This window comes from Hibiscus syriacus, unplaced genomic scaffold (assembly GCF_006381635.1).
Source record: "Hibiscus syriacus cultivar Baekdansim isolate YM2019G1 unplaced genomic scaffold, ASM638163v2 tig00111648_pilon, whole genome shotgun sequence".
Lineage (NCBI taxonomy): Eukaryota > Viridiplantae > Streptophyta > Magnoliopsida > Malvales > Malvaceae > Hibiscus > Hibiscus syriacus.
In genome coordinates this window covers 381118-393127 of record NW_024063145.1, presented here as the reverse complement: position 1 = coordinate 393127, position 12010 = coordinate 381118, and positions in this window count along the sequence as shown.

The window sequence follows — 12010 nt, the reverse complement described above, 5'->3', positions numbered from 1 at the left end:
AGACAATGGCTATTTCGATGGAGGGGTAAGTCTTATATTTTTCTTATATTTTAATTTGATTATTTTTTTGTAAATTTATGTAAGTTACTAATATATGTCTTTTTTTGTAAAACAGCATATCGATGCGTGGGTGTCACGTCTTCTAATAATTAGGAAACTTAAGGAAAATAAAAGAAATACACCGTTCACTTGAAGAATCAACGAGATGAATCATTTGTGTTGGGCAATGGACAAGCTAAACTTTATCCTGCATGGTGGGAGGTCGATAAGGTTAGTGTTATTTTATATTGAGTTTAAAGGTATTCATAAATAAGTGCGCAAATGAATGAATTATTACTTATGATTGCAGGTGTTTATCACTGTTTTGGAACGTAACCATTGGCTTCTCGTCGAGCTTCAGATCCCATCCCTTAAGGCAATAGTATATGACAGCATGATAAATTACATATCATTGGCTGATTTAAGAGATATTATTAAGGGATGGAGCTCTTATTTGGCTAAATTCTTGGATGCGATAAATTATTGGACTCGTTCTGGAAACAAGAAGCCAAAGAAGCTCAATATTACAGTTAGCAGAGACGAGACCGCACCACAACAAACGAAAGGACCCAAAGGGGATTGTGGTCCTCACGTATGCTTGGCATTGGACCGTTTGATCACAGGAAGTATAAAGTATCTACCTCCCACCGATATAGATAGAGCTGCAGTAGGCTTGTGGTTTCGACATATATGGCTAGATCGTATATACGAGACGCTGCCTACCTGCATCTGTGTTATAAAAATGTCCATAAACAATTGGTATGTTTATAGGCTTGTGGTTTGAAATGTTTGGTTAAGTACCTAGAATTCAATAATTTGCTGTTTGTAGGTTTTAGATGTGTAGAAAGTGTTGTTTGAGCAAATGTTTGGTTTATGCAGGTTAATCTCAGAAGTGAGCTGCGTGAAAATGATGTATGACTGCAAAAGTTGATTCAATAGTAGAAGTGTTATTTTCTCTAATAATTATTGCTTATTTTTTGATTGGTTAATTGATTTGTAAAAGGTGATTTGTAAAAGTTGATTTGTTTAATTGATGTTAACATAATTCTTATTTGTGCTTGTTTAATTGATTGAAATGTAATGGTTGATTTTGTTGATTTCAATCTGCATTATGTTGAAGGTAAAAAGTACTATCGCAATGCGAAATGAAAATCGCAACGAGAGAATCGCAACGCGAAATGAAAATCGCAACGAGAGAATCGCAACGCGAAATTAAATTCGCGTTGCGATTTTCATTTCGCATTGCGATTCCCTCGTTGCGATTTTCATTTCGCATTGCGAAATTAGCGTTGCGATTTTCATTTCGCATTGCGATTCTCTCGTTGCGATTTTCATTTCGTATTGCGATAGTAATTTCCGCGTTGCGATAGACATTAAGATGATTGCCTATTAAGTGATAACAACTGAACAAATCATAGCAATTTTCAAACTCAAGTTACTAATACATGCCTAACTGAAAATGTTAAAAGTTCACACAAAATCTACATAATACAACGTTTGCATTTAAAAATCACCTAAGTTAACAATCCCAAAAGGTGAAGCCAGTTGTGATTGGGATTTTAAAGATGATTGCGATTTTGATTGCCTTTTTCTTGACACCATATGAGCTTTGGATTTTGATGATGATCCATATTTTGGTAGAGGAAAAGATGATTGTGATGGCACTGGTGATCCACATGTCAACCTTGTATGACCACTTTCCTTGCACCGACTACATGTCAATCTCTTCTTCTCTTCACCCTTAGACGGTATACGATCGTGACTTTTTGGTCGGCCAGGTAGCCTTCTGTCCATGGCTGGTGGCAAAACTGTTTGTAAGTCATCTGGTATGTCTCACTCAGAAGGATGTGGAATAGGGTAGACAATCTCGGCATAAGTCTGTCGATATACTTCTGTAGTGTAGCAATCCATAGCGTATGTGCTTGAATCATCTTGGTTTAGATGAAGAGCAACTTTTATAACATGGCCACACGGATAACCAGATGTTTGCCATTTCATACAACTACACGTCCTTGCATTTAGATCGACAAGCCCATTTAAGTTATTATCCAGTACTTCAAATAAAGTGTTTGAACATGGTTCAACTCTCCATGACGTTGACTTCACAACACGTTTCGTTATCTTTTTTTCAGTCCATGGTGTAACACGATGTTCCAATGTTCCTGTAAATTTAAATAAATAATACTTAGTAAAATATATGATAAGTTACGAATTCAAAGAAATAATACCTGCATGGTTTCTTTTCTTGTAGTACCACTGTTGAATAGAGGCTCGAAAAAACTCCATTAACATAGTAATGGGTAATTTCCGGGAATGACGACTTAGAGCGTTGATTGATTCTGCACTATTAGACGCCATGAAACCATATCTTGCTCCAAGTTGATGTACTCTTGACCATCTTTCAAACCCGACATCTTCTAGTGTTTGAGCACATTGAGGCAAAACACGTCTTAAACAGTTTATATGCTTATTGAAATCCACTTCCCGATAAGCCTTTACAGCCTTCCAGTATGTTCATTTGTGCTTTTTTATACCAGCAGACCTTGATTTTAGATTTCTATACAAATGAACACCACAAAGTCCATGAAAAGCATCTGGGAAACACCTTCTAACAGCGTTGTCAATTGAGTTTGCCCTATCGGATATGATTGTCAGATTGCTAATATGACCCATGCAATCCCTAAGATGCCCCATAAACCATGTCCATGAATCAGAGGTTTCAGATTTTCCAACCCCGTAAGCTATTGGCAATATCCCATTGTTAGCATCCATGGCTACTGCTAATAAGTTTACTCCAAGGTATCGACCTTTCAAATGTGCTCCGTCAACTATAATAACTGGGCGCATGCAAGTAATAAACGAACGAATCTACAAAATAATATACACAAGAAATATAATCATTTAAATGTGAAATGCATGTAACTAACAGAAATGAGTCAACATAATTATATTGATTTACTAACCGCAGCACCAATGGCGATAAACAGATACTCAAAGCGTCCATCTCTATCTGTTTTGATATGAGTTACCGACCTAGGATTTTTCAGCTTTAAATTGTGACAATAAGCCGGCAGTTGGGCAAACGATGCTTCTGGCGACCCCCTCAACAATTCCAAGGCATAACATTTGGCTCTCCAAGCTTGAGAATATGATATACTAATCTTGAACTGAGCATTCATGACAGTCATAATTTCATGTCCCCGATATACCCTGCCATTCAAAAACATTAACTCAGCCAGAAAACCACCCAACACCTTTTTGTTTGCCTGTCTATGGTGAGGAAAAACTTGGGTTCTTGAACATGTATGTTTATCAATAAAAGTCCTAACTTGAAACATTGCGCAATCTTTTATCCTCTTTGCAATCATACGCCACGTACAGCTTTTGTCAATCATACACCTTGTTTCGAAACGATCTTTGCTTGATTTGTTAACTTTTAGTTGATAGCCATCTTCCACACATTTCGTATACAAAGCTATCTTCAAGTCTTCCTTTGTGTCAAAACAATCATCTTTCTTGATACGAATAACTTTTGTGTAACAATCAACTGCTTTCTTTGCCAACTCTTCTTCTGGTAGCTGAAGTAATTCTGGCATATTCCAGTTATACTCCCGTGGCATTTTCTTTTCTTCGGGGACTTTTTCCTCTTCTTTTTCTTCTTCAGGATTATATGAATTACAGAATGGATGTTCAACATGTTCATTCACAGTCGTAACTTCCTCCTCATTATCATCAACAACATCTTCCTCGGCAACGGGTGTTTCATCATCAAAATTCGGGTATTGACCAATATCAAAATCATTACATGCAGGGTCTGTTTCTTCTTCTGAAACATCATCAAAATCTGTGTATTGACCAATATCAAAGTCCGGGTATTGACCAAGATCAAATTTCGAATACTGACTAGTACTCACAATTTTTTCTCTTGGCTCATCATCGTCTAATTGGTCAATACGAAAACCGGAATTTGGTGCTGAAAGTTGATTTGGATTTGGATTAGAGAAAGGTTGTGGGTTTTGAGACCCACTTAGTTGATTACTACCCGCTACTGACCCAACAATACTACTTCTAGGTTCAACAACATACAATGTAACATCATCACTTGAAACATTAATGTAAGTAATGAATCGTTCAACATCTTCATTGTCGGTTAACAAATAAACTTTACCATTTCTCTTATAAGATAGCCTAAATCCACTTAGGGGCTCTAAATTCAATTTCTTTGAAACACGTAACATTAGGGTTTCATAAGTTAACTTCTTTAATGACAATTTTAGTTGAAGATTCATGGGTAAAGGCATATATTGTAAAACACCATGAACATTCTCCCATGACCTTCCAAAACACAAATCTATCCAAACATGATCAATATTAGATGATTTCATGGTTGTAACTAAACAAACGAGATGCGAAACTAAGACCTGTTACCGGATGGGGAAGGATGTCGTTGGATATAGGAACGGATGTCGCCGGAGAGAGTGATAGATGGAGATGGAATGAGTTGCGATTTAGGTTATGAGTTGTTGCTGCTGCATAGATATATACACAAAAAATTTGGCTTGCGAAACTAAAACTTGTTGCGAACTTTGAAACTCGCATTGCGATTCTGTATTATCTCGTTGCGAAATTCAGAATCGCATTGCGAAAGGCAATCATTTGACCATCGCAATGCGAAATGCAAATCGCAACGATAGAATCGCAATGCGAAATGAAAAAGGCAACGAGAGAATCGCAATGCGAAATGAAAATCGTAACGAGGGAATCGCAAAGCGAAAATTAAAATCGTTGCGATTTTGTCATTGCGATTTTCATTTCGCATTGCGATTATCTCGTTGCGATTTTCTTTTCGCATTGCGATCTCACTTAAGGATTAACATGCATAAACTTTTAACAATTATTGAATTCTAGGTACTTAACCAAACATATTCAAACTAAAAGGAGTATATATGTTAACAAAACTTGCATTATGTGTATTTTATGTGTGCACTTTTAACATTTTCAGTTAGGCATGTATTAGTAACTTGAGTTTGAACATTGCTATGATCTGTTCAGTTGTTATCACTTATTAGACATTCATTTGGCTATCGCAACGCGAAAATGGCTATCGCAACGCGAAAATGGCTATCGCAACGAGAAAATCGCAATGCGAAATGAAAATCGCATTGCGATTTTCTCGTTGCGATTTTTATTTCGCATTGCGATTTTCATTTCGCATTGCGATTTTCTCGTTGCGATAACCATTTCGCGTTGCGATAGTCTGTTTTGCCTTCAACATAATTCAGATTGAAAATCAACAAATCAACTATTACATTTCAACACAAATAAGAATTATGTACACATCAATTAAACAAATCAACATTTACAAATCATCTTTTACAAATCAATTAAACAATCAAAAAATAATAATAATTCTTATTCTTCATCAATTATTGAATCAATGAATCAACAACTTTGTGACCCCGTACATCCATTTCACGCAGCTCACTTAAGGATTAACCTGCAGAAACCAAACATTTGCTCAAACAAGACTTCCTACACATCTAAAACCTACAAACAGCAAATTATTGAATTCTAGGTACTTAACCAAACATTTTCAAACCAAAAGGAGTATATATGTTAACAAAACTTGCATTTGACTTACCAATTAACAATGGACACTTTCATAACGCGGATGCAGGTAGGCAGCGTCTCGAATATATTGCTCTAGCCATATAATGCCGAAACCACAAGCCTACTGCAACTCTATCTCTATCGGTGGGAGGTAAAAACTATGTGCTTCCCGTCGTCAAACGTGCCAAGCAAAGGCATACGAGAGGACCACAATCCCCTCTGGCTCCCGGCGATTGCTGTGGCGCGGTCTCGTCTCTCACAACTGTGACATTGAACTTCTTTGGCTTCTTGTGTCCAGAATGACTCCAATACTTAATCCCATCCAAGAATTTAGCCAAATGAGAGCTCCATCCCTTGAAAATATCTCTCAAATCAGACAGTGATATGTAATTGATCATGCTATCATACACTATTATCTTCAGGGATGGGAGCTGAAGTTGGACGAGAAGCCAGTGACGACGTTCCAAAACAGGGATAAACACCTGCAATCATAAGTAATAATTCATTTATTTGCGCACTTATTTATGAACACCTTTAAAAAATTTAAAAAATAAACACTAACCTTATCGACCTCCCACCATGCAGGATAAAGTTTAGCTTGTCCATTGCCCAACAAAAATGATTCATCTCGTTGATTCTTCAAGTGAACTGCGTGAAAAGCCGCCGGCATTATTGTATATAGCGAATTTTTTTTATTTTTCCTAAGCTTCCTTATTATTAGTAGACGTGATACCCACGCATCGATATGCTGTTTTACAAAAAAATACATATATTAGTGAATTACATTAATTTTTAAACAAATTAATCAAAGTCATATATAAGACAGATATAAGACTTACCTCCCCATCCAAATAGCCACTGTCTTCAACCCCTAATAGCACACCCCACCAAGACCGATCAAGCAACAAAAACATTTCATCGTTGAGTTTGCTGATGTCAGTGTAACACCCTTGGTTCCGCTCATGTAGATAAAAATCAACTGCGGTCTTAGCCCAAAGGGTATTATCCACAATTGTTTCCGGTAGTTGTCTCCTCTCCACTTCAGATACCGGAAGGGTACTAGCCGGTAACTCATACGAAAGCCAACTCTCATCCATCATGTCCGGAACCGGTGGGGGTTTCTCAATACTTCGATATATTACCCCATGTGAATCGGGCTCTGGAATGGTGGGAGGGACCTCTTCAACGATGACAGTGGCCTCTTGAACGGTGGGGGGGAATCTTGAGGGAGGATAGGGGCCTCTTGAACGATTGGAGGGGACTCTTGAGGGATGACCGGTGAGTCGGGCTTCTTCTTGCGGAGTCTTCGCACCATTGGGGTGAACGGAGACGTAATAGCACGTCCACGCCGTCTGATGCGTGAACTCCGTCGTGCAAGGAAAACCCGACGTAAAGCATCCACTTTATCGGGCCGCTAAAAAAAATTAATACATAAATCAGTAAATAAACAGACATGATATTAAACAAAGACAAATATGTTTCAAACTAGCATTGTATTCACCCAAGTCATTATTCTATCATAGTTCACAAAATGCTCAGATAACATTCCAGAAGTAAGCACTTATATAAACATTTAAAAGGACAACATATATAAACATTCCAGAAGAAGAATAGTTTACTTTCGCAACACGAAACTTAAAATCGCAACGCGAAAATGACTATCGCAACGCGGAAATGGCTATCGCATTGCGATTTTGTCGTTGCGATTTTCATTTCGCATTGCGATAGCCATTTCCGCATTGCGATAGTCATTTTCGTGTTGCGAAAGTAAACTATTCTTCTTCTGCAAATTGAAACTTGAATGGATTGCATTACTTCAACCAAAAGACAAAAACAAAACCAAAAACAAATACTAACAAAAACAGTTTAGCAGTATTGGCAGCAACTGAATGAATTACGAGTATGAAAAATCTTAAACTTACCTCGTTGCGTAGAGTATGAACCTCATTCTGTAACGATACTACCATCTCACGTAGAGCGGCTACCTCACCGCGTAATGTAGACACCTCAACACGCCATGCACCATCGTCTTTGCGTAAAGTACCGACCTCCTCACGCAAGGCATTGACCTCATCACGTAACTCCCCTAACTCATCCCGTTGAGGTGGAGGTGGAGAACAGGGAGATAAACATCGTGGCATCTTTGCCGGTCGCCTATCTTGCGGTGATGGTGGAGAAGAGGCTCGATGATGTGACAGAATAGGTGATGGCTGTCGTTGTGGAGGTGTATAGCCGGGTCGATCAGATGATGGCTCTGGGTGAGGTGATAGCTCTGGGCGAGGTGATGGCTCCCGAAGTGGAGGCTGCTCATCAACCGTTCCATCAAAAAAACGCTTACTAGCTTGCCACCAATCAGTGGCAAGCTCAGCTTCCGTGGGTGTCAGCCTCTGTAGAGGAGTGTTGGCCTCCTAACAATATAAAAGCTCAAACAAAGTTAAACGTGTACTAGTAATAACTTGTTTATAAACATATGGTAGTATTTATGTTAACTTACATTATTTATTGTCGTATACCGTAGTAAATCTTCCCATTGCAAGGTCTGTTTCCTCTTCCAGGAAATAGCCCTGGGAATATCATTTGAAGTTTTTATTGCATATGTCTTCATGGCGGGAAAGGCCTCAAAATCCAAATCTACAAACAATATAATAACAAACATTAGTAATTGTTAAATAATTACTTATAATTTTGGAAACATCATATAAAATTCTTACCTTAAAGGCCCAATAAAGCCTGTCAAAGTGTATTTGGAACCATCTCCATGCAAACTTTTTCGATCATCCAAGGCAGACGATAACTTATTCCATGTAGCTTTCTATAAATACGAGCCCCACGGAAATAGGTTCCACGCATTTAGGTCTTCTACCAATTTGAATAGATCATTTGGAATAGGTTGTCTGGCCTCTCTGCCTAAAAAGTTGGCATGCAAAAGAATTAGAAGGCATACTCGGACAACGTCGACGTCATCCATCCGAGTAAAACCGTCTTTATTATTCAACAATCTTGTCAGGTCTTCTACGTATAGACTCGGCCTCTCCAGCTCAGGAAAAACCCGGGATAGCCATGATGGGCGGGTAATGTGTCTAGTGTACCGACCTACATCATCGTGTCCGAAGCGTAGACCGGTGATTAAGCAAAACTCCTCCCGCCCAAAACACGTATACGCCGGTGGAAAATCAAACCATATATCTTCATCACGACGTTGTATAGTCTCTGGTAGATCGCTAGTCATGGTTTGAAGAAACAGGTGTGTCAACATCGCATCTCCATCGGGATGTTGTACTTTCAGCCATGGCCCGAAGCATGTATCCTCAAACATTTTTCTTTGTGCAGGTGAAAGCTTCGACGCAATTGTTTTGGCCAGGCTGACTTTATTTCTCAAGGTCAATTGAGCTGAATAAAAGTTCTACAAAAACAATAAACATACTAAATTAGATATACCAAAAACTACACTGTGAAGATATACCAAAAACAATAATAAACATAAAGAGTAGTAGTTTATTCTTCAAACTTAAATTTGCAACACTGTGAATTTCGTTTGTCTTTGTTTTTTGGTTGAAGTAATGCAATTCATTCAAGTTTCAATTTGCAGAAGAAGAATAGTTTCTGAAAATGAAAATTGCAACACGAAAAATGACTATCGCAACGAGAGAATCGCAACGCGAAACTAAAATCGCGTTGCGATTTGCATTTCGCGTTGCGATTCTCGGTTGATTTAATAAGCAATCTAAGTGAAATGGTTAATCTATTATTGAAATTACCAGTAAACTTATCATCAATTTCAATATGAAAAACCTAATAATAATGCAAAAATTTCAAAAAGAAAATAATTAAAAAACTAACCCTCGTTGGTTGATTGGTTGATTTTCCATTTCTGATTGTGAGGGTGGCTTTGAGAGATGGAGAGACGGATTTCACCGGAGATGGGACGGATTTCGTCGGAGATGGGTGAGAGAGTGAGAGATGGAGATGGGACTGAGTTGTGATTTTAGGTTTTAGGTTATGAGTTGCGATTATGGGATATACTGTGGACGGTTCAGTGTTCCAATATATTAATATTCGTGTTTGGAATTTAAAAATAAAATACTGGCTAGGATACTAATGGCGCTTTGAAATCGCATTGCGATTATGTATTATCGCGTTGCGAAAGTCAGAATCGCGTTGTGAAAGTCAGTATCGCGTTGCGAAAGTAAGTATCTCGTTGCGATTTTGTATTATCGCATTGCGATAGTCAGTATCGCATTGCGATTTTCCCAATTCGCGTTGCGATTTACTTATTCGCATTGCGAATTGGGAAAATCGCAACGACACTGTAGACCATCGCAACGCGATTTTCAACTATCGCATTGCGAAAATGCAACGCGAATTTGCGATAATGGAGATCGCGTTGCGAATTAGCGATCGCATTGCGATTTTGTTGGTCATTTTGGCAAATCCGGAAAAAGTTGGTTAAAATCGTATATTATATGGGATTTTTGGTCACTGAGGTTATTTTCTCTTAAAATTATTGTACTTCTTCTTGATCTTCTTCGTAAATTACATATCTATTATCAATGAGGTATTTAGAGTTACTAGAAGCCTTTAGAGTAATATATCTTTTAGACAATTACAGTCTCTAATATAATCAATGATAGGGATTAATGGTCGATCAAATCGAGTTAAATTGAGTCGAGTCCAAAAATTTTGAGTTATTTGAAATGATAAGTCTTATTTTATAACTCAAAATTGATTTAAAAAGAATTTCAGTATCTAGTCAAGTAATTCGAGTTTCTATTTAAATTTAATTATAAATATTTGTAATACTATTTGATTATAATTTTGAATTATTCAAATTACTGTTTGAGTTCTATATTATAACTCGAATCAAATTTGAAATTTTTTTCGAGTCAAGTTTATGAAATTACAACTTGTATTCATTTCGAGTCAATTTTTTTTAGTCTTGTCGAGTCGAAAAGATTGATTTTTCGAGTCGAGCCGTGTTTTGCTCACCTCTAACCATAAGTAGACCCACATTATCTATCAACTGAATTTATTATCTAATAATCAAATCTATTTAATCTACGACTTACAAATAATCATCATATTAACCTGGCCTAACACCATCACCAAGAGTTAATATTTAATTTACTATGCGATGGCAAAGAAGGAACTTCTCTCTCTTTCTAATCTCAACTTATCTCATTATTTATCTATTTTTTTACCAAATTCAAGTACTGTATTATAAAAAAATAAAAAAATCATATACCAAATTGATTTTTTTATCAAATTATACCAAATAGGATTTAAAAACAAATACCACGTCAAAGAATGATAAATTCAAATATCAAATTACATATATATTAGCAATAACAATATTTATCTTTTATTGTCGGTAATAATATTTGTTTATAATTCTTTCATTATGTGATTTTATTTTATTTTTTAATGATTAGTTTGTGTATATCTACAATTATAAAAGAAACGATCAAATGAAATAATTTAATCTACCCTAATTTCATATACTATTCTAGTAATTTTATTATATTTATTTTTTATACAATTAAACTTAACTGATTATTATTATTTAAAAAAAGTTTAAACAAAATTGTTATTTCTCTAAATGGCGCGTGAAGTCATTTCCTTCAAAGGAGCGTTAATGGCATCTCAATATTTGGTTGAATTAAATGACCATTTTATCTCCGTCGGCGGATTTCCGTTACTCCATTGGTGGGGAATCTAGTTTGGGGTCCATAACTGACACCAACTAAACGGCACCGTTTTGTTACGCCTCAAACCCCCCTAAACTTTATGGTAATAAACACTCAAAAGATTCCTTCCCAATATAAACTTTGCAATTTAGTCCTTTTACTACTCGATAGATTCTGATATTTAGCACAATTTTCTTCGGAAATCAAAACATCCATCAGAAGTAATCATTCAAGAAAATACAGCTATTTTAAATTTTGAAGATAAAAATATTTTAAATACATGTAAATTTAATCATATAGTAAAATTGGTTCTCAAACTACAGTTTCTCCCATTTAGGTACCTAAATATTTATTTCTTAGAAGTTATGGTGTCCAATAAATGTCCCACATGCCATGTTCTTCTTGGTTGACTTATTTTGCGTAAGAAAATGTATAGTTTAGGTACCATTTACGAAATTTTTGTTTAGATACCTAAATGGAAAAATAAATATTTAGGGATCAGCCTTACTATTAAAACCTATGTATACGGTGATGTAGCTACATGATAGGTTGGGGGAGCCACAATTTTTTTTGGTTTTAACTACTTGGTCGTCCCTAGTAGTTCTAAAACTAGGCAAATTAAACCCCAACCTTTATTATTATTATTTTCATTTAAATACTTCTTAGGTCTAGACATG